This window comes from Nomia melanderi, chromosome 3, assembly GCF_051020985.1.
Source record: "Nomia melanderi isolate GNS246 chromosome 3, iyNomMela1, whole genome shotgun sequence".
NCBI lineage: Eukaryota > Metazoa > Arthropoda > Insecta > Hymenoptera > Halictidae > Nomia > Nomia melanderi.
Genome location: NC_135001.1, coordinates 3,671,654 through 3,694,402, shown reverse-complemented (window position 1 = coordinate 3,694,402; position 22,749 = coordinate 3,671,654). Strand labels below are relative to the sequence as shown.

The following is a 22,749-nucleotide window of genomic DNA, read 5'->3' as shown; positions in this document are numbered from 1 at the left end:
TAGATCCTTTCTGAGGAAGATTTATGAGGGTAGGTGATCTGACAGGCATAATTCTTATTGGATTCTGAGTTGTGGAACGTCGTTTACTGTGTTTTTAATAATGGCACAATACGATTAAACGCGCAGCTTAATTAATATCATATTAAATTTAAAATTTAAACTATAGTTCAAGATTAACGAATTTTATATAACTATTCATCTATCTGTTACTCAAAAGAATTCTCCAAATAGAACTTATTAAATTCCAGGATGTCTTATTCGAAACAAAAATCTTCATTTTCACAACTCAACGATTCTATAAAAGATACCGTGATACACCAAATTAACACTAGAACATCCACATGGATAAAAACGACTCGTTTCCTCTTCGTTATTTCACAATTACCAAAGAGGCAACAGATACTTCCCTAAGAAATCACCAAAGAAATTATTCTAACAACGCACAAGCTAAAGTATAAATAAATTAAAATCTCGATGGAAGCACCCTCAGAGTTTCCATAAAGAATTTCGAAAAATTCAATTTCGCTTCTCAGTAGTTCCAGTGTTACCATCAGCCGTGACGGATGCCCCAGTGAAGTGGTATCAAGACAACCACGATGAATCGCGCGTCGATTTTTGTCAACGCCCGGCAGCGGACGTTCAAGATTCCGTGGTCAGCCAGAGAGTGATGAGTTCCCGGTTTATCTGGGACGGTAGTCGGCAGGTTCCTGGCGACACGAATCACCCGAACAGAACTCCATTAAGAAGCGTGCCGAACTAGTTGCCCAGCCGACTGTCCCGGAATCTAATGTATTTTAATGGAATTCTTCATCCGGTCGTTTCTCTTACGCCGCGACGGTCGCCTCCTTTCCGGGGATGAGCATTAGCGGAAAAGTTAGCCAAAGTACCGCGACCCTGCCGCAGCTGCGGCCGGTTCGCACGCGGTTTTTCCTTCGAAGCGGCGGGTTAACGCTTTTACTTAGCTTAACGTTCGTTAAGGGAGCAGCTGCCGCTCGCGACCGCTGGAAAACGTCGTCGACTTTTCTTTTTCGCACGCCAGCTTTGGCTGAGTTTCCCCACCGACCACCAACCCCTGCGTCGCCCCCGTTCCTCCCGCGAGCGATGCTCGTGAATATACGTCCCCCATCGTTTAATCTACCGGCGGTTCGAACAAACGACGCGTAATAAAAATATTCCGCGCCGGAGACATTAGTTGAATACTTTATCGGCGGGAAGTTTCTCGACCGGTTATGGTATTCATGGTTCACGGGAGGGAGCGTACTGTAAGGTAACGGGGCTGTATTATTATTCAAGACGACTTTACGGTGGAAATTGAATCAAGGATCAGTAATAACATTTTGGTTCGTGTGTTCTGTAGAATATCGCGTTTAGAGGGTCTTGCCAGCTCGACTGATCTCGGTTTAATGAATGAGATTTTTATGAAATTTTATTTTTTGATTTGATAACTTTTCTTTGTAGGTTGAGAACAGCAGGAGAAGGGACATGGAAGTTATACGATTAAGTAGATAGAATTATTCTTTCGAATTGAGCACGATCGTTTCTGTTTGTCAAGATTTTTGGAAAGTTTGTAAGAAATTCAGATTTAATAAGAATGAAGTGATTAGAACTGATAAAATCCAAGTATATCACGCTTGCCTGAACGTTTCAAGAATACGCTACCCAGTACTCAGTGGAGTTTGGGGTGAATTTAATTAGTAAGAGTTTAATAATATTCCTTGCAGTACTAATTAAATTTTCGAATTTTATGGTCGTTGATATCTACGTAATCCTGAAGATTATGAGAAGCCAAAGTGGCATCAAGTCCATTTGAAATGAAAATAGAAGCGATAAATGTAAGGAAGAGCAGTTCTGCGGCGCTGGCATTGCGATCTCAGCAACTCGAACGTGCTCAATTTGCACGAACAACCCCCGTTGGTTTACGCCTAGTCAACTCCCGATGATCACGCGCGCTCGTAGTGGTTGTTCCCGCAAACAACGAGGAGGGCACATTGAGAATAATGTCTCTTTTCGCTACAACACCGAGAAACGAAGCAAGGCAGCGTCGATGCTGGATATCTGAGCAACTTGGAGGCGCAGAATAATTTAATGACGGTCGCCGACACGTAAAACGTTCGACGGCACGTAAGAATCGAATATCCTTTTTATCGAGAAAAGCGAGATACTAAGTAAAACTGAACGAAACAAGTCAAATAAATTTATCGAGCAGCTAAATAAAGTGATTATTCTTCATTTATCTTTCTTCAATTCTAATTAATCGAACAACACAACAATTTTATCTTTGTATTTTACACATTACAATTATTCACTTTCTGGTACCTACATTTCGCTTTACCTTTACATATCGAAACACAGACGTCAATATATGAAAAGATTAATGTTAAACATTAATTCTTCCAGCCTTGTCGTTACTATTTTTCTTTTTGAGTCGACTTCTAGATCATTCCGCACGACCATCTGTGAACGCATACATTAAAATACATTAAAGTTCAAGAAAAACGTTTCCAAACGGGGAAAGAAAGTTACGAGCGGAGTTTGCGCGATATATAATTGGTAAATTTGCGTGCTGCGAAACTGGAGGACGCGTTTGTTGACTAATGACCCGAGCGGTAGCGTGCGCGCGCGCAAGAGAGAGAGAGTGAGAGAGAGAGAGAGAGAGGGGGGGAGAGAGAGATAGAGAAAGGCACACGGGACGATCTTTGGTACGCTGGATACACAGGGCAGCTAGCCGAATCCACGAGATTAAATCAACTCAATGATTGTATTTCCGTAGACGTGACTTGTACGAGACTTGCTGGAAGTGCTGTGTACGTATGTATATGTATACACGGGTGCAACAAGGGGCACGACTTACCGCGCCGCTCCGTCGAGCTCCTATGACCGTGTTAAACAACTCGTGCTCAATTTGCACGTGCAACCCCAGGAGTTTACACTGGCTGAACCTTTGACGGTAATGCGTTTCCACGTAGTAGGCTTTGAGGGGGCGCGAACGGACAGTCGAGCAGCTAGCTTTTTTTCCCGCAATGAACACCGGACCCACGAATCAATGCGCCGATACGTGGAAAATGCGTTGGTGAAGTCCCATTGAACGCGTGAATGCCCATTCGTTGCAGTCGTACAATTAAAAGGCTAATTAATATGGTCTTCCTAGTAAAAACGAGGTTGCAGCTTTCAATACGTTCACTCTGCGTTGATTCAATGATTCAGGAACACAGTTCGAATTTCGAAGTATTTCTTTTGATTAAATAATCTATAGAATGACAGTGGCGCAGGGGGCGCGAGAGGAAGAGGAAGAGGATACCATAGAATTACGAACATTGTTAACAGCTTAAAAAATATAAAAACAGTTACAGCTAAAAAATACCGTTATATTGAACAAGCGAAAACAAATTCAGAAGTGGCCTAGTACAATACTTAACGTGTTAATTATAAATATTACAACAAGCACATTGATAAAAGTAATAATATGACTTTTGCCGCTACCGAATTCTGGCAAAGTGCTTGCAATCACTCGTAAACATTTTAGAAGATTGATTACTGACCACTGAGAAAGTGGTCAGTCTCGACCAAGACTAAATCTCCGAGGAGAATGAATAAGTATCCCTGCTTGTAACTTAAAGGTGACAGTCAGAATGGTCAAGTGAAACTCTCTGTGACGAGACTCATGAGGCGCAGGCTACGGAACGTAACGAAATCAAACAGAATCGTTATTACTTTCATGTCAGCCTGCGAAACCGATTGCTCAGCCGTTGGAGGGAAGTCATAATTCCCAAGATGTTCCTAGGTCTTGCACTGATTCGCGACGACAAGCCAGGGTTCTTCCACGGCTCTCCGTGGGAAGAATTCGAGCGTGGGTAATTCCGGCATCGAGGGAACGGCCTGGGCGAGCATAAAAGATTCCTCGGAGAATCCCGCAGATTAAATCGACGCGGCAATCGTGTTTGCGTGAACGTGACTGCGGATCATCAGTTAGCCGGCCCCGAAGCGAGACTCGTGGCTCTGGTTGCCCGGCACCTGCCCCTCCTCTAAATAAATAGCCAGCTTTAGGTCACGGCCATTAAACGAATTAGCTGCGTTTGATTTTATTGGTTTGACTCTTTCACGGTTGATCCGCGTAGCCGACGCTGTTTCCCACCTCTTCAGCCGGAATGTCTGCGAGTGACGGATAAAAAGCTGGCGACACGCGGCCTGCGTCAATCCGCCACTTTCTCAGCCCGTTGAACGAACCTATTGAGTTATTAGCGCGCATTCGACAGGGTAAATATAGGCCGCGTGTCTGGCGTGGTCTTCGAATAATTGGAATAGTTTTTGCTGACGTTTATTAGATCGGTCTATTACGGCGCCACGTACGAGAAAACATTGTGGACTCACGGAAAGAAATATAACGTGCTGCGCTCGGTTGACGATAATTATATAGTAGATTCAGGGGTTTTTATGCATTTATAGGGAATTTCGAGCGTAATATTGCACAGGATACGTACGATGCAAAAACTATTCTTAATATCTAGAGCATAGTTCTTGTGATGTTTGTTATTACAACTGAGATTTTTAGGTTAGGATTCATAGGTGAACTTGACTTATGAATAAAATCACACATTTTCTTTAAAAAACAACTTAAACGCGACATAATTATACACAATGATCTTATAAATGAAACTATGAGATGTATGCATAAAAGTCAGTACAAATGGTAGGAATAAAATGTAAACGATGAATGTAATTCGAAATAGATCAAAATAATTCGCCTGGTAAACATAGTATAAAGAAAAATCATTTTTTATCGTAATTATGTTCCGATAATTATATTCTAGAAAATATGAATAATGGTGCAATATTTTTTGAGCGTACTTTCGTTGAAATAATTGCATTACTTGCTGTATACAATAAAAAACAATATCCTGATGTAGCCAGGGAATAATCTCGACCACAAATCCATCATTAGCGAGAACGCAGTTGCTCGTAAACATTCGCACCGAGTATTTTAACAGCAAAATATGAATATCTCTTATACTTTGTAGCATAGAGCCAGCGAACAATGGCTGTCGTAACTCCATTGACTTTTGTAGCCAGAAATGCTTTATTGAGATTAACAAGTTTACGATATTCCGTCTGTATTTCAAGAGATTCCGAAAGGAAAAAAGAAACAGCGAAACCGTGGAAACTTTGTTGTGTGATGAAAGCACGGCATAAGGCAAAGTTTAACCGACGAAGGATTAAACGGGATCAACGGGATTAAACTCTGATGATACAAGCTTTTCTTCGTCGAGCGTGTACGAGCGAAACTTTTCCTGGTCCTCCCTCTTTTCTTTTTTTTTTAATTGAAAATAGAAAAAGTTCCGTTGTTCGACTCGCGTCGAAATCAATCGGGTTTGAAACGAAAATTTTTCATTTCATATTATAATATTTCCCCGCTTCAGGTACCTAGTGCGAGCAACTTCACGCTCGGTGCGCTGTTTTACGCGTCAGCGACGAGGACTGAAACTTTTTACGCGCTGCGACTCGATAATTTGATCTACGAACAGTTTTTACTATTCTGGAGAAATTTTAACGATCACAAAGACACCGGTTCCCCGATATGAATAACACGGTGGTGATTCGCTGAAATTCTAGGTGAAATTGAAAATTCCAGAGGGTCCTCGCAGTGCGTGAACGTATTGCGATGGTGGAGTATTTGTCTCTTTGTTTCCATTTTTATAAACCCTTGCAGATATTGTATAGCAACGTAACGTATTACATTCTTGCATTATTCATAGCATTAAGTTACAGTTAGTCGCAAACTTTTTTCCGTTACAATTCCGACCTTTGAGAAGAAACGTTTACAAAAGACTCTTCTTATCTTCAAAAGATAATTCTTTTTTAATTGTTTGATTAACTGAAACAGCGAAACGTTATTTCAATGTCGATTTTTAAGTAAAAACAGTATACGTCTCCGTTGTAGCTGTACACAAGGTAACGAGATGAAATTCGATAAAGAATAATGAAAGAAAAATACAGGCAAACGAAAACAGAAATTCCGATATATTCTCTGTTTATTGCTATGCAATCATTGTTAGTCCCAAATGTGTTTTCTAGCGCACGTTCCGAGTTTATCGTTTACGAGACTTAACAAAAAGTTCCGTTTTCACACCCGATAACTGTACGTTTTGAAAACCTCGCTTCCAATAAAGCAACAGAAGCATCGTTCCAATAAGAAGTACAACTTCTCCACTCGCGCTCCAATTCCCGCGTTTAAACCGACGTCCGGTGAATCCCCGACGCTCGAAAGAAATTCAACTAGGCTCCACTCGGAACGCCCTCCGTGTCAAACAACACGAAGACACCGGTAGGTTCCGACTAAAATATCACGGCAAACCGCACCGAAACCAGCACAAAGGAGGAAAGAGGAAAGAAATAATTACTGTACACCGCGGCGGTGAGCAATTAGACCGCGCACTGATTCACGGGCCACGCGGGAAAGCCGCCGCGATTCGTCTGCGCGCGGAGCATACAGCCCCGTCCGAATAATTCCTTCACCGCGGAAACCATCAACAACCGTGACTAACGACGTTACATTTCGCGCGAAGTCGCATCGGTTCGATCGTATTATTTATCGTTCCCCCGTGGATCGACCGTTCGATTTTCGGCACCGGTGGCAGGGCGAACGTGAACGAACCGGAATCCCGGAGCGAAATTCCAGCATTCCGGTCGGCGGGAAATCAAAAGAGCGCCTTCGCCAGGGCGCGCTTCTCATTAAAAAAGTTTGTTTTCTCATTAAAGGAGGATGTAACTCGTTCGGAAAAGTTCGAATTGTTGCCGTGGAGTTTCGGAGCGACAGCCGCGTGATTTCCAGCGGATAGTGGCCGGCGGCCGCCTACGAGATCGAAAAACCGTAGCGTCCGGCGCTCTTCTCTCGAGTATGAAGAATCGTCCCTTAGGAGAGAGTCTGTGAGGTCAGAGGCCGACAGACGGGGGTTCAACGGATAGATGGCTAGGTTTGGAAGAACTGTTGGATTGCCTTTAACAGTGGCATCTTTTATTCATTGTGGCAGCCAGCCGCTGTGCCGGCTTGACGACTGCGTGAGCTGAGTTTATACACGCCCTAGTTAAACTTCTAACTGCCTGCGGTCCGGGGATCGATCTGTCGGATCCTTCTTTCCTGCGGCCGCATGCGGGAAGAAACCAGCACCCCCTTTGTTAACGGCTGCGTCATTAACGTGGTTCGCGGGGGTGGATGCCGGGCCATGAACTTACCCCAGGACACGTTCAGACGTGAGACAAAAATTATTAGACCGGTCCCGTGGAAATGTTATCGGACCGACGGCGCACAACGCCCGGCGGCCGGGCTTTATTGGCTCCGTAGCTTCTCTTGGCTGCTATTTGTAGGGCGCGCGGCCGATAGATTGTTGTTTACCTTGGCGAATTCACTTTCTTTTCCCCGTTCGTACGTTAATTATTTTCATTACGATTGTCGCGATGTAGATTTAATACATTGGCTGCCAGCGTTACGTGAAAGGTATTCTGCTTGGAGGATAACTTACTTTTTTCCATTTATTTACGTAATTTTACTAAGGGAATAGATTTTTGGACGCGGTTTGTACGAATTATGTTTCGAGTACTTTCTGCGAATTTGTTTATCGTAATTCATCGCTGAATAACTTGATGAATGTTAAGGGTTGCCTGGTGATTTGAGAAGTTATTCTGATTTGGGAACTGTTGTAGCAATAGGAAATATGTATTAAATGAAGGAAAATTGTTTGTTTATGTTGTGTTGAGTGTTAATTACCTTTCGATTAAATGTTTGAAATCAGGTTTAAATTAATGTGATTTAAACGAGAAAGAAGGGGTAATAATGCAGTTTTGGTTGATTTATTACTGGGGTGTTCATGAAAAGCGCACGTTACAAGCTTCTTATTAATAATTTGTGCTGTGATGCAGCGAATTGTTTAACTGTACGTGAAGAATATAAATTGCGCGATAATTACACAAAGCTCCTCGCAAGTTATTCAATACGTTATAATTATACGATACGTGGACTAAATAATGTGCATGATCGTTTTCAGTAATTACAGCATTATTACATGAAACTCCGCGTTAAGCAATTATTTAATGATGAATAATGGAATTATTGTTTCCTTGTGCGACCGTGGTCTAACGCAATGTTTAAAGACTTCCCTTTAAAATAATTGGCAATTAAAGGTAGAATAACATGTGTCTGTATATTATCAGAACTGTTTAATAATCCGATAAAACATTATAAAACAGAAGTAATTCCTCTTTCCTTTACAGGGCAAAAATGATTGAAAAGTGAGCGCATTGCATATTCTGTAACTCTTTAAAAGTTAGTTTTCAAAACCTAATACAAAATGGGAAAGTTTATTCCTTTACAAAGCATTTCGGTATGTTTAAAATACTACTCAAAGGTTTACATATGTTACATATAAAACATTGAAATAGTGCGGCACGATAATAAAATTACTTCTTTCGTTTTACAAGGATAACAATCCATCTTACGCTTAGAAGACTGTATTTCTTTGGAACATCTTTAAGTTACCTACAAGATTGAATCCCCTTAACCTAAATATTGTAAGATCCCGTTGAGAATCTCATCGATATTCACTCAGTTCGTAGAATATTAAAAAGGCGTTTACGATGCCCCGAAGTGTCAGATCTCTTGTGTCTCAATTCCCTTAACTTTAATTCATCTATTCTGCTGGCATTGATTTACTGTCATTCTCAGAAAAAATCACTGTCTCCTGATGTAAAATAATAATTAAAAATGCCCTGCTTCAAAATATCTCATTCAGGTAACTCTCCGAAGCTACCAGACGATGAAAATAAAGTCCTCTAATATAAATGAAACTAAGTAAAGAATAGTTATGAATCTCAATATTCATAAAATATATGAGAGATACGTATTGAATTAAACTACAAACTAACACGAAACTCAAGATTAAACTTCCATACTCTTTTTACCGCAATCTTGTGAAATATATTCCCTTTTTTCTAGGAATAAGTATTTATTATAATTCCCGGCGCAGAGGAGAATATTGAACTTGTTAAGAAGAACGCGACTCGTATCCGTCGTTCAAAACTCACGAAAAAAGAATGCATCGAGCTCCGGTTGTCTGACAGCTCCATAAAGATCTATGCTTTCAATGCAAATCGTATCTTAACAAATGCAGATCGATGTTTCCTTCGCCGAGAAAAGAATACAAAGCAGGGAGGGTCCCAGAGTGCGGCGAAGGCGGAGGCAGGTTAGGATAAAGAGGGAAGGAAGAATGGAATATAAGTGTGTGCTTAAGTCGTACCACACCTTAATGGGCTCCAGTAGGGAATGGAAACAAGGGGAGTTTAATTGCAGAAGAAAGGAAACGCAATCGCTGCCACACCTTGGTTTCCGCCCTCGGTACGTGGACCACGAACCACGAATTCCTCTCCCTTACTGAATCAAACACCCACGGTATCAGGATTTGTATAAACACTGTTCTTTTCGTTGCAAACAATTCAAACTCTTAATCCTCCAGGTAACATTATTTTCTCTCGCCCCCGTTATTTTACAGTTTCGTCTCAAACTAAATGTACTGGGAATTATTAATTACATGGAAACACGTTGAATGAATAAAAAATGATGGAGCATCTAAGTGATCCTGAATAATCGAAACGCATGAAATAAATGTATCGTACTTCTTTAACAATACATGTGTCAAGGATTCCTAAAAAATCAAATGAAACATAAACTTTCAGAAGTTCCTCTTACCACTCGATACGAAAGCAAAATTAGAAAGCCTAATATTTAATATCAAACTTTGTATAATACATCGCTGCCAGAAATATTAAAATAAAATAGTTCCCTTTAACTTATATATGAATTATCATTAAAGTCTCCAAAAGCATCGTCTAGATCTCATCAGAAATAGGCGAACATTTCTAATGAAAAACTTTCTAGCGCAAAGGATTAATCCTGGCACTGGAACACGATAAAAACTTTTCAAGCGACGCATCCATGGCGTCAGGAATATTCTCATAATCACGAGCCTGCGTAACGAACAGAACCGTTGAATACATTAATAACAACTCGCCTTTAGAGAGCATCTCGTCACATTTGCGTAGGCCGCGCGACCCAGGTTCTTTCCTCGAGAAATTGCGTGCGCCGTCTCAATAACGCTTGCCCGTAGGCGCTGACGACATAAATATCGGAAGACAAAGATCCCCGAAGAGTAGGCCGGCGGGGGCGGCGCGTCTTCGGCCGCAGCCCGCGATGGAAAAGCGGCGACGAGCGTGGAAGAAATCCCGGGGCTGAGTCACCGGCCGACTTTCCGACCCCGGGAGCCTTGATTCGGCTGGTTTTCTCGCGGGCGGCGGTGCAGGACGGCCGAGTAGTCACGCGATTCACGTCGCCGTACCGCTTCGAGCCACCCGCCGCCGGGTATTTCGCATTTGCATCGCGGTCAGGCGAGCCAGTCGCCACCGGCACGGCCGTTTGCGCCCTTGGAACGCTTCAATCGAACGGTAATAAAGGTAACGACGGGGGAAGAAAGCGACCGTAAACGGGGGCTGGGGCGAAAGTGGGCGACCGACCGACTGGCCGGCCGGCCAGCCAGCCAGCCAGCCGTCGGACGAAGGGCAAGGCTGATTACGACGCGGCAATTTCCAACCGAGCCGAACCCGATACTCAGACCGTTCGCCTTGAATTTTCACCGAGATTACCCCCAAGACCGCGCGCACATACTATTCAATTTTCTTTTATTCGGACCCTCTTACGCTGTCCGATAAATACGACGTTTCATCCCTTCCACTCGACAAGCAAATAATAATATTTCGGTTTTTAAAGGTATCTTCTCCTTACCTTCACGGTTTCTATGGAACATTACCGAAAAGTATAGGTCCTCTCTTAGCGAGGTCTTTATTCGATACCTTTTTTGTGGAATAGAGATGTTTGCGATAACTGTTGTAATCCTTGACATAACGAATGGTTCAGGAGGTATTGAGAAGATTAAACAATTTGTCTGTTTTGTCGCGAGGATAAATCAAGCATAGATCAAAGTGTAAAATCGATCATCGCGATTTTCTAGGTGCTCGACGGCAATCTGAGAGCTTTTGCGGTGAATGTCCGGTGAAATTGGTCGCCGGCCCGCATACGTGCTGCTTGTAATCCACGATGAGTCAAGAGTAAAGATGGAAAGAAAAGGAAGAGAAGGAACAACAGGGATCACGAGAAAACAAATGAAAAGGGGAGACCAGGTGAAAGGCAAGAAACGGAGAGATGCAGATAACGCGAAGGCGTCCGGCTTTATCTTGTTGTAGATTTACTGTAAATACTGTTAAGGGATGTAAGTGGCCGGCGGATGCTGGATTCGGCCGCGAAGGATAACACTTCGGGACAACAGTGTGCGCGGACGTAAAAGAACGACGTGCCGCTTTGTTAAATTTATAGTGACCGTAGAAAAAACTTCGCTCCCGGTCAGGACAGGAATTGGCCCTGTTATTTTTATCCGTTCCAGCGGGCATTGTTTATCCTTCGCCCCCGCATTTTTCCCCGCGCACGGGTTCGCTTAATGGAGAACAATGAGGAAAGGATTTGGATACTAAAATACTAACAAATCTAAAAATAGATACTAACGAATATAGGCTAAATATCTGGGTTACGTTCCCGTTGGCTGCCTTTTTGTCGCGTCCCTGTAATGAGGCAACTTTTGCATGTTACTTTGTAAATTAGAAGCACCACTGTTTTTCATTGTACTGATATTTATTCAGACAAGATAATTGTTTCCGGCACTACGCTACGCTTTGTGACAATATGAATTATCTGATAGAGAAATGTTCTTGTAACGCGGAACATTTCAAGCGTGCCTGAAAAAACATATACCGATCGTTTATATTAGTAATGGAACGGAATTTGAAATTACACGGGATAAAATATTTATGCGCACTTTCTGTACTTCCGTGTAACGAAGTTAGTGACATTTGAACTCTTCCGGCCGAATATTTCTCGAAATCCACGATAAATAAATAAACTTCCATATTTGTATTGTATTCGAGTATCCTCCGGGACGAACTTCATTAAATAACAAACTCATCCCTTTATACAACGCCGGATGTTTTTTTTAGATATTTCGCCGAGGAAATACGAGAGATCGAACGAAACTATGGAAATACAGAGACGAAACACTATGCGAAGCACGCGTGTTGCCCGTATCCAGCAACGCCTGCATGCGCAGATTATTTTACCTTTGTTTCTTAATCAATATTTTTGGAGGAAAGTAAAACAAATAACACAGAAAGAGGAATACGAAATTTCCTTTCCCAGTGGTTTGAAATTTGACACTGTCGCTATGCTTGTAAGTTGTTAGATTGAAGCTGGCCATTATAATTCTAGGTGCGCCTAAACGATTCAGGAATAGAGTAATTCACGTGCCCATTTATCGCCCGTACGAACAGCGATTCATCATCGTAAAGATTAACGACAGGCGTTGCTCGAATTGTCGAAATACCTTTAAACGTATTATACCCGCCATTAATGCGAATTGAAAGCTACAATGCAATACAATAAAGGCCGGCGGGATGCATTAAAAGCACGAACTATTTATTCTCTGCACTCAGCGCGTACCGCCGCTCGTTTTACATTATTTCAACGGGGGAGTAACGTTACATCCCTACACTTCATCGCGATTCCGCGATTTGCGTGACTATGACGCGCCGATTCCCCTTTTTTTCTCGGGAAAATTACAGCCCGGTCGCGTTTAAATGAAATCTGCCTCAATTCCAACGTAGTTTACCGAAAATTGAGCAATGCGCGGGTCGCCCTCACGCCAGCCAATCCTATCATCGAATCATAAAACTTGTTATCGTTTCTAGTAATTTACCTGTCGCTACAAACGCCGAGACACGTGCTGCGTTCGCGCGTGTTAAATTCTGCGGGTGACCCGTGTTATTCGTACGAGAATCCCAGTAAAATGATTTATTTCATACTTCCAAAAATAACATTCGTTGCAGTCTACTTTTGGCTACACCGGTTCGATAACCGACTATGTATTTATAGCGAACGTATGATCAGAATAATGACGTTTTAACATTTTGTATGGCTGAATTTTAAATGATGTCGTGAAAAGATTTATAACGGGAAGTACATAAGCATTTTAGTTGCTTTTAGTTGGCAGAGAAATTAGTTTTAATAAAAGTCAATGCATAGAAGTATTTCCAAATGTTATTACGTAAAGTAATGTCGCCTGATATACGATGTTGTGCTCATCGATCAAGGTAGCATACGACGTGGTGGCATTAAATTGACAAACACGCTGAGCTATTTCAATATAGGGTGATCCCAAAATGCGTGATCAAACTGTGCCACTTCATCGTAACGGATCGACGACAAAATGTGTAATATACTTTCGAAAATACCTTTTCCTCGCGCTATATCTACTAATAAAAATTTAGTATAAACCAAATTATCTGTACACGCAGTGTATTCTTAAAATATAAGAAGAAAGGACTGTCCTAATAAACATCTTTATATCGAGCCATATCTAGCAAACTCGCTGGAAATCTTGCTGCAATTAAAAAATAAGCAAATTTACGAATTTCCACTAAACGCCCTCAACTGCTATGTAATATATAATATCACTCGGCCCAGTATTTTCTCCATAAAATCGCGTCTTTCAGTTCACGTAACGCGATTGTAGAAAGCGGGGAACACGATTTTGCAATCGTTTCAGTCACCGGCGATTTACTTCTGTCTGTTCGGCAGAGATAAAGAGGGATGGTATTCATCGAGTGAGAGGAAACGGAAGCCCCATGATGTAGCGGGAATGGCAATGCTATTATAAGGGTGTCGTCGAATCACGATTGTAACGGTGGAATGATGTACTACTTCAGATTTTTAACTTGGTAACTTCTGTTTTTTTAATTACTAATAATCAATAATTGGATCGAAAAAATAAAAAGACACGTTTCAATTTGTTTAAATTCCTTGAAAACGTTTCATTTTTCGTAACATTGTCTTTATCGCGTGTGATATATCGTTATCGCAGTGGAACAGAACTCCTTTGCGAGTTGCTAATGATGATCATTTATCAAGCCACCGTTTCCACCATATTTCTTACCCCAAACGATTACCATTTATTCTGACCATTACAACATTTTTTAACCGATAAGGAATCTGACGATTGCTGGAAGCCGGAATTGAACGATTTACTAAATTCTAGGTATGAGAAATTCCTTCAATGAAGAATCCATGAACTATCCACAAGGATCATAGAATAAAATATCAATATATCGCTGATTAAAACTAACAACAAGTATTAATACTTTATTCTTCTACTTCAAAGATAAAACATCCTCCCCAAACTTAATCTTAACTCAACTGTCCATTGAAATTACCGACTGGATACATCACGAATAAATTCAAGTGAATCACAGGGCAATTCCGTGTGCACAAAACAAACGCCAGAAGTCATCCAACCCGAAAACGAAGCACCCAAAAAACAAAAAAAGACAGAAACTGATTCTACTGCTGGTTTCCAACTCATCCATTCGAATCCTCATCGCAGAATCAACCCCTTTCGCGCCACGAATTACACGGTGCCGTGAAAACCATAAAAATCCCAGCCATCCGACGTCGAAACAGCAATGGAAGTGTTAACTAGTTCAATACCCCGAAGTGCAATCCGGATTTATCGAAAAATCTGCGTAAGGGGAACATTCCGCGGCGAAGATATACTGCAATTCGGCCGGTCGACACGATATTATCGGAGCGCGTCGCGAAACGTAACCCAGACTAAAAGTATCCCCATCACGAACGCGGGACGCCCGAAAACGGTTAAACACAAAGGGAGCGGTCGACGGTGTATTATACCGTCCCGCGGTTCGAAGGCGATTCTAAATGTGCCGCGTGTTACTCAACCGACCGTCTATATAATATGTATTATTCATCGTTGTGTCTGTGCGCGAAGCAAACGAACGGACAGTGGGCAAAGCCCTCTCGCGGCTGTCCGCTCGTCAGAGTAACCGAATCCCCGCGTCACGAGTGTGGATTATAATTGGACGTCGATATATCCTTGCCTCTCGCGTACGTAGCCAGGTTGCTCCGACGCGCACGTTATATACATATTTATAACGAAACCGGGATGGAAAGAGGGCCGCGAGAGGAGCGGTGGGAGTGGAGGGAGCGCGTTTAAACGGAAGCTTCGCATTCTTTGATCCGCGCACGTATTCGAGCGCGTTACACGCGGTCGTCGGTGGCTGCCCACTTCGAGACCCGTCCAATCAGCGCCACCTACGTATATAATATTTTACACGGTTTGGGCGTTTTGCGGCGTTTCCCGCCGCCACCCTCGCTGACCGCCGGTCGACACGGCGGACAGTGCTTTGCCTCCTCTGCGGCCCGTTGTCTCACGTTCGCCTCTTCCTTTTTCAAAAAACGGCCCGCTACGAAGTCACGTTCGTTGCTTAACGAACGCAGTATATCCTGGCGCAGCCACCGCCGTTCCTACCCGCTTCCGCAACTCTTCTGTCGCGGTTATTTCTCTTCCCGTAAATCGGGCTGCAGACGAGGCGAGTCTACATACGGCGCAGCTCCTCATCCCGTAGGCACAAACATTAAGTCAATCTGCGTCAATTATTCTGAAAGATGTCGTGCGAAGTGCTGCGCGATACGAGGCGGCGTCCCGTGATTTTGAGGTATGTAAGGGCGAGACGGTTCGCGAGCGCTGCTGAAAAGCCGACTCGAGGAAGAAGAGGGAATCTCTTATTGGCCGCACGTGTCTTCCGCGCCTTTGTGACGCGATTATTGCCGGCACGTGGCGAATAATTTTCTTAGCATACACAAACTAGCAGCTCTCGCGATGCTCCTTTGTGAACGGGCATGCAAGATGCAGCGTCGCAGCCGGGTATAGGGAATTGCAGTTGCTTGTAGTAACGAGCAATCTCCGACAAGGTTATACGTTCATCTTCGAGTTCACCCGTACAGTGGCATCACCTATTATACTTAGTTTCCTGCCTTATTTAAGATTCCTTCTGTCTTTTCATTCTTAAAAGGAATTATCGCGTTGCGGGAGTTACGGCTTTGCTTTTGGGCAGGGAAAAGTGTCCTGTGCATGGTCCTTGACAGTATGTGCATGGCACGCATGGAAAACGTCTTGACAGGAATAAAAATTTTGCAAGGACATCAGTAAAGCATAAATTGTCACATGATCACACTGATCATGATCATGATACTGAACAAATGCAGAATATGGTGACCGTTACAATGACACAGACAAATAATACTATTGTAATATAAACACATAATAATCGAATAATTGACGAACAAATAATAATGTACAAATACGTTCTATATTTCACGCATTCGCTGTAGCAAATATATTTTTCTCCAGTCCTGTATCGGCACAGAGATCCTTCGCTCAAAGAGCGCCGATGGCAAAAGTAAATTAATCAAGGAGACGAGAAACAGGGTCGCTGTGAGGAATCCGGCGGTGGCAAGTAGATCGCAAGGAAGGAAGCGACGCCGGTCTACGAGGAGTCCTTAGACCCTCGTCCCGGCGCGAAAGGTGTCGTTATGGTTATAACGACTCGCCAAGGAGGCCGCGAAGGATGTTTTTGGCCTCTCACGTCCTTGTTATCTCTGTTCCTCGAGCGGGTGCTCATACTACCATGCTATTTCTAAGATGTTACTCGCTCTGCTCGAAAAGCGGACCAATTCCGGGAGAAAAAGGGAACGAAACGTGATCGAGAGGGAACAAGATATACGGAGAGACGAGAAGCGGATAGACAAGAAAGGGGGTGGTGACCGAGGCGAAAAAATGGCCGAGGAAACGATGCGCCGGAGGAATTCGACGGAAACGAAACTGCGAATGGGTATCTTGATAAAAAGGGTAACGCTGGAACGCTCTGACTAAGCCTAAGATAAGCCTCCACGGTTAGTGGTTTATTATCATGAAGGTAGGTAATGAGGGTTCGCTGATAAATAGTTGCGGTCCGTTCTTTCCCTTTGATCGAGTTACAACGTTCGAATGCTTCTCCGCTGGCAACCCAAATCATTATTCTCTTAGGCTCATTCGGTGCCATTTCGGGATAGCTGTGGTCCTATGACGATTCATGACAACGCTTAGACCTTACGATCTTTCCCTTTCGAATGTTACTTTAACACTAAAAGTACCAGACGAATTAAAATGACCGATTCCTAATTTGTTCATTTGGCAATTACTAAAAAGATGCTTCTTTGAGAAATTACGAAAGAAATTGATTTAGCAATATGATAGATGCACTCTTAAAGTTTCTATACAGGAGTTTCAAATGTACTTTCACTGAAGTAGATGATATGTGTTTTATTCGGAAATTCGAGCTGATTCGAATTTAATACTGTTTTAGTATTAGAAATATTATGAAATACAATTAAATTGGTTTTGAACATTTAGTTACAGTAGAATTCGCGTCACTCGGTATATTATTTGGTAATAGCATCACTGATGAACGGAGCCTAGAAAAACGCTTTGGAAACTTCCATTTCGGAGGAGAAAATTTAAAGAATAAGTTTCTCAGAAAACCGCTTATCCTCGTCGACGATAAACGCCTCCAGGCATTGGTGAAACTCGGGGTGCATTCTAAATTACGATGAGCAACCATCTTAAGAATATTGGAATAAAAAGTTTGTTTCGACGTGAAAAACGAATTTCCAAAAAAATCTGACACTGCCTGTTACGTTATCGAATAATAATATTTTCGAGGAAACTTCGCAACATAATTCTTCGTCGTGCGTGTTACAGAATAGCGTTGGTTCACATGTCTGACTATCGGTTACTGTTACTGCTTGACAGTGGGGATCAACAGGCCATTGTATAATCACTTTTATTATGCAGTATTCATTCTTATTATACCACGATTGTAATTATATCATTAATTACTTCCATACTACACTGAAATTTTTACTACATTCTTAACGTTTAATTAATTATTCGTTTCGCTTACTTTGATCTGTTTCGTTGATTAGAAGGAACTATTGAATCGCAGGTTCACTATATTAACTCTGTTCTTTTGCACTTCAAATTTTTATTTTCTTCCAAAGGATACCACCACTATTATTTATTACGCAATTGTTTCCCCGACGAAAGCAGATTCATCGACTGGAACAATTTCCGCGATCGTTCCGCGCATACATATTTTCAGGATCGTGACACGGTATGTACATTTGAATATGTTTAATTATTCACCTCAATAGGTCTCGTTCTTTGAGTGCGCAATTTCTCGAATAAATTCTCAGCAATATCTATTCGGATTTAATACCGCGTCGGAAGCAACGAGAGGCGTATGTTATCATAAATCGTGCGTATAAATTGCAGAAAAAAGTTGTCCGGTGGAAAAAGGAACGGGGCGACGCGTCGTGGCGTAAAATTTAGTTGCAGGTGGACACGTGTACGCGTACATAGTCAAGCCAAGAATGAAAAAAACTTCTAAAGCTTCCAACGTACTGGGCTAATTTAACGCGTCATGCCTGAAACATAGTAATTGTCGTGGTTCTATTGTTCTGCTATGAATTTCTACGCGTTGTTACCATGGAGAATGCACTATATAGCCCACCTACGACAGGATTCAAGTTTCCGCCACGTTATATTTCAGATTTATGTTGAAGTTACATCTGCGATCTCAGATAACGATATTCATATCGTTGATGATCATCGCGAATGACGCGAACGAAGCGAAATACGAAACGTATATGAAGTGCGAATTATTGTAGTTCGAACGAGACTTGTCGCAGATATTTTTACGTAGGCATGCGAGTACTGACATAAATTCTTCCACGTAAATTCTGGTCTATCTAGTTTGTAAATAAATATTGAAATGTTAATCTAAACGAATTATTAGTTTAATCAAATAATAATCAAATAATTCGTTTAGATTAACATTTCAATATTTATTTAGGAACAAGATAGACTAGAATTTATGTGGAAGATTTTACCTCAGTACTTACTTGATTAACAGTTTATCAAATAATAATCAATTTGATTAAAGTAGAACTGAATGTACAAGTACAATATCGATATGGATGTTTATAGAATATAAATTATATAACTTGTTGATGTGACTCCGTTCTGAATGGTTTGGACAATATTCCTGCGTGTTAGTATATAATCAGATGTTTCAGTATCTCGTGACTCCTATTTGCGTGAGTTAATTAACTTCGGAAATACTAGTTAATACATCATCGAATTACGAATTTAATATACGCGAAATCTGTTGCAAATGATACGCGTGCGTAACGTCGTGATTAATCTCCGCTTACCCTCACAGAATTAACTTTATCCTGTAGAATACACGTTATGAGCTGCGGCACCCATTCGCAATTTGCATTCCGATTTATGACAGCGTAATGAACAAAGTAATTGTGTAATAAATCCCTTGTTAAACACTCGTGATACTCCGTTTTTATCTTTCTCATTTATAGACCAACAAGCTGTTACCAATGCCGAAAAACAAAATCAATATTTATATTATACTTCGATTATCTATGGAAATCCATACGTCTATTAACAAAGTGTGAAAGAATGAATATTAAACCCGGTGTAAATCTCATTCGCATTTATTAATTATTCAAACTGAGGAACAAAATAACTTGTCCAGTTTTTCTGACTAATACTTATCAATGTTATATTTAATACGGTCGAGAGTGTGTCACTTTCTACGTCCTGAAATCCATCCTTTCCAAATTATCCCATTTAACAGAAATCACGGAAGAAATCACAATCTACGAACGAATTCAATTCGGACCAACAAATCCCTGGCAGCAATTTCGTCAAATTAGAAGAATAAAAAATCGCGACCAACGCCCGCAGAAGAAACGTAAGACAAAAAAGCCGTAAGACCTCAAACAATTTTAATTCCAGTCGAAAGAAGAAGGCACCGTCGAGGCTTCGGCTGTCTGGAACTAGGTCTAACGAGGGAATTCCCGGGCCACGGAATTCGGGATCATTATGCTGGCGGAGGGAGGTATGCGGCAGTGAATTTCACATAAATAATCCGACATCTCCGTCGTTCGACGAGACATAAATCATGCAAATGAACCGTTTGACGTGATAAATATTGCGCCCTTGTAATCCGCTCGTTTCCCGCCACACGATTGATTACTACCAGATAAATCCAGGCCGCACATTAAGGCGGAACCACACCATCCCCGACCTACGTCAGTAATAGTGGCGGTGTGTCAGCCACCGGGCGGACTTTGTTCGACCAATAAAACGGCGAGTTCTTAGGCAACGAGCGCAGCCCGCGATTCGCTTTTTCAAACTTCCTCGCACATCCATCTGAAGCTGAAAACTTGCCGCACAAATGACGCCGCGACGACGACGACGACGACGACGACTTTCCGCCTCTCGCTCCTTTCTTCGATCTCCAATTTCGTCCTCCGTCCTCCGGTTCTATCATTCTACCATCTATCCGACTCTGTCACCCGTATCAAGCCTGATGACTCTGAAAGAAGAGAGCCGTGGCAACGAAAAATTTTCCTCGTCCCGCCAGACACTTATCTCAGCAACAACCGAGGGAAAGAAAGCGGAAAGAAATTTTCGGTGAGAAGAAACTCTTTTGATAACCGACGGGGACTATGAATCTTTGAACCGGCGACGGAACTTTCTATGAGGACGATTACGTGGCGTCGTTCAATATAGAGGCACTGATTGGTAGTGTTTGGCAGAATCGGGATTATATCAGAAGTTGTTAATAAATGTCGCGGAACAATTATTAACAAACTACTCTCAAAGTTCAATCATTGATGTGTACATTCAATATTGCTTATTTCAATGAATTCTTCTTACGTGTGTCCACGTGACCTATGTTTAAAATAACAGTTCCTGCTGACAACATTTCCATTCTAATTTTCAGTGTTAATACACTCGAAATCCATGACTTGCTACCCTTCAGCACGACAGAGTGCAATTTAGCTCACTAAGCCTAGTTGCGTGCACTTTACTATACGCGTGCTGCATCTTATCGTAGTCTCCCAGATAAAAAAGCTTGGGCTACATTTTTCACGATAATCGCGCTTGATTTATGGTGTCATGTTGAATTAACTTGCAAACGTGTTCATCATTATTGAGAGACAGTATCATTGAAATAGGAAATGTCACCTTGTTGTCGCGTTTCGATAACATATTCACTCGCACCGGACAAAAATCGTGATCGATTCGGAATAACCTAACTTCGTGAAAACTGTGATACCAAAAGAAAGGGGAGGAACACGAGTTCATAATTAACAATTCATGTCGAAGCCACTCGTGCGGGTCGAACGATACAAGAAACTCAACGCGCACTTCGCTTACGTACAAACCAAATTAAAATCCCCCAGAAAAATGGCAACACAGGACGTGACGCGAACGGACAAATAACTGAGAGGAATTAAAGTTTCCCGGCAAAATCGCCGCTTCATTAATGGATGCTAATAGAGGGGGTGGTCGCGGAGATTTCAAATTGCACGCGGTAATTGGATTGTCGTCGTCAAATTCTAATCCATTCGAGACTTCGCTTATTTTTCGTGCAAAAACGATCGCGTCTCCGGGAGGGGAGGGGGCGTGTCACCCCGGGGAAGGGTGCCGGAAGGATGCTGGTTCAGCTTCAGAATTACGATTTTCATCGGCAATCTGAAATTGAATCTGAATCTGTCGGGTGTTCACGCGATGTTGATATTCTTGCTCCGGGCGGTACGATAAATCACACATTTAATATTACGACATTCTCTAGCCGTGGCCATCCCCCAGCACCCGTATCAATAATGGTCTTTATTCACAATTCATCTAGTTACTTTTATAATTTTCTCATTTCCATTTCACGGAGGTGGCCGCTTCTTGTGCTAAGAAGCTCCCAAGTACCGTGCCCGCGGGCATTAATATTCAACGGTTTCAGTTATGAAAGTAAAGTGAAAAAGTAACACCGCCTTTCCCGTCCCCCTCCCACTCGTCGTTGGCCACCCCGTCACCGCGCCCCTAGCCCACAAGCCGTTCCCTCGCGGTCCCTTTCGCATTCGGCTCGTTCTTTCGCCACCGGCTGTCTCCGTCCTGTCGCTCGTCCCGCCCCCACCCCGCCAAGCGGGCTCTCTCACTTAAGTCAATTGTACTATTTAGCATTGTACTTGGATAATAGCGTTAGTTAACTCAATTATTTTGTTGGGGGATTCAGCGATGCACAGCACGTTCCGCGTGCCGCGCAATGAAAATCTATTTCAGCTGGAACAGGCTTTATGCATTCTTTCCTTGATTAGCATAAAATCTATTACTGTCGGCTGTATATCATGGGATAGTTTAATTAATTGCAGCCGACACGGGGATCGGCAACCGTGCGGATTGCTTGTGCCGCGCCCCGTATGCTCCTTCCCGCTGCGCGGCTTTACAGTGTACCGGAAACGGTGTGCGAATCGTCAATGCTCTTACCCTTTCGAAGCGAAGACCATAGTGTCACTGGACGTTGAACAGACGCGGGAGAATAAAAAGTTAACGACGGGGTTGTTTACCTGGAAAAAAGCGATATTGGTTAGTGCTCGATTTATTTAGGAAATATTTTAATGATAACAAGAGTAAATTTATACCGAAGAACGAACATCTCTGATTCTATTAATCGAGATGTTCGCGAAGTCGCATTAAATTGAGGATAAAAGGTTCTAGAATTTTATAAATTCAAACATCTATTTTCGTATGTACGAAGTGTTTAATTTATATTTAATCATCGTAACAGTTTTACTAATCTATTCGGCTATTAGTTACTTCTCAAATGCGTTCTAATACGACCAGGTTCAAA

General features: G+C 42.2%; 1 protein-coding gene and 1 long non-coding RNA gene across 2 annotated transcripts in view; one reads left to right on the top strand and one right to left on the bottom strand.

The window, feature by feature from the left end:
• The window catches only part of LOC116432445 (neurotrimin), a 249,747-nt gene that overhangs the window by 193,180 nt on the left and 33,818 nt on the right, over positions 1–22,749 (bottom strand). The gene's annotated exons all lie outside the window — the stretch shown is intronic.
• Positions 10,380–12,365, top strand: LOC143174373 (uncharacterized). The gene is made up of 3 exons (XR_012998226.1): positions 10,380–10,494; positions 11,049–11,306; positions 12,085–12,365. It is a non-coding gene; the product is annotated as an uncharacterized LOC143174373 (long non-coding RNA).